This window comes from Fukomys damarensis, unplaced genomic scaffold (genome assembly GCF_012274545.1).
Source record: "Fukomys damarensis isolate Sample0158 unplaced genomic scaffold, DMR_v1.0_HiC HiC_scaffold_39, whole genome shotgun sequence".
In the NCBI taxonomy this organism is placed as follows: Eukaryota; Metazoa; Chordata; class Mammalia; order Rodentia; family Bathyergidae; genus Fukomys; species Fukomys damarensis.
This window is the reverse complement of record NW_022900951.1, coordinates 60,198,711-60,200,528: the sequence shown is the minus strand read 5'-3', so window position 1 is coordinate 60,200,528 and position 1,818 is coordinate 60,198,711. Positions and strand designations below refer to the sequence as shown.

The 1,818-nt window shown below is 38.6% G+C and overlaps 1 pseudogene; it reads right to left on the bottom strand.

Moving 5' to 3' along the window:
• Positions 1-786, bottom strand: part of LOC104861829 — a 3,530-nt pseudogene extending 2,744 nt beyond the window's left edge.
• Between the last annotated feature and the right edge of the window lie 1,032 nt (positions 787-1,818).

Here is a 1,818-nt window from a genome sequence, read left to right as displayed (position 1 = left end):
ATCTGTGCAGAAGTGGAAGTCAACTGCTTCGGTTACCTGGCTCACTGATTTCTTCACAGGTTGCCCTGCTCCTGCAAGAACAAGTTTCTTGAACTCTTCATTTCTACCACCTCCTGCTGCATTTTCATGCTCTTCTCCAACTCTTGCTCCTCAGTACTTTTGAGAACCTTCTGCTTTATAGTTGCTACATGAGGCATAGTATGTCTACCCTTCACTTTTGGGGGGAGATTTTTATTATTTTTGGAAGTATCTTGAGCACTGCCCTCTTCCTCTTCCTCTTCCTCTGGCTCCTTTCTGTTTTGAGAAATTTTCATCTTTTTGGAAGGTGGAATTTCACTGATTACAGGAGTAGCACATCTCTGCTTTCATCTGAACATGGTGTTTTTCTATCTTTTCCAAATTCTTTTGGGCAGAGAGTCTAAGAGATATCCTCTGAGGCTGAGCTGGAGTATTTCTTGATTTGCTTCCCTCAACTTCCAGGGTGCAATAAACATTTGATGAATTAGAATGTTCCATAAGTTTTACTTTTTCTGCCTCTTTGTACTAAGTGCTCTCAACTGGTCACAAAGGTGTAAGACTAGCTTGCTGAAGATTTGCTTTTCTCAGGGAAGTTTTGCTCTGAAAAAGCTCTCCTGTTCCACTTTTCCCAAGAAACTTATTCTCTAAATTGGACTTTTCTTCAAACCATGAGTCCACATTTTCTGTATTTTCCTCATAATCCAAAGATGTAAAATTGATGAAGTCTGAGGGAGCATCAAAGGAGTAAGAGTTTTTAACTTGTGACATTGTCCTACTCTTAGGGCACAAGAGCAGGTTCTTCCCAGTGCATTTCTCAACAGGTCAATTTCTGGAATCCAGCTACTCAGGAAGCTGAAGCAGGAAGATAAGAAGTTTGAGGTCAGCCGGGGTCACTTCGCAAGACTCTCGTCACTTCGCAAGACTCTCGCCACGCCTCGGCTCAGCTCTGAAGATGAAACACTGCAAGCTCACCACCTAAGAACCTTTAAATTAAGTCCTTAGAAAATGAGCATTTTGCTAATGCCTAAGACAGAGAAGTAATTTTAGATGAGGAACACATACCCTGTCTCTGGATCAGAGGAAACATTGAAATTCTGCCCAACCAGCAGAGCACATAAAAGTGAGGTGCTCTGGTTCAACATACATAGATAAATAAATGTAATACACTATATTAACAAAGTCAAGGACAAAAACCATATGATCTTCTCAATAGATGCAGAAAAAGCATTTGACAAAATGCAACACCCATTCATGATAAAAAACCCTGCAAAAATTGTTATAGATGGTCTATATCTCAACTTAATAATGGCTATCTATGAAAAACCAACAGCCAACATCATATTAAATGGCCAAAAACTGAAAAGTTTCATGTTAAAATCAGGAACAAGACAAGGATGCCCACTATTACAACTCCTCTTCAATTTAGTTCTGGAAACATTAGCCACAGCAAATAGACAATAGAAGGAAATTAAAGCAATAAAGACAAGAAAGGAAGAAGTTAAACTGTCATTATTTGCTGATGATATGATACTCTACATTGAAGATCCAAAAAACTCCACCAAAAGACTTCTAGACTTAATTGCCAGATTCAGTAAAGTATCTGGATACAAGGTGAACACCCAAAAATCAATAGCCTTCTTATACACAAATAACAGACTCACTGATAGAGAAATAAGGGGGAAAATCCTTTCACAATAGCTTCCAAAAAGTGAAGTATCTAGGAATCAATCTAACAAAAGAAGCAAAAGATCTCTACACTGAAAACTACAGCACTCTGCAAAAAGAGATTGAAGAGGATAT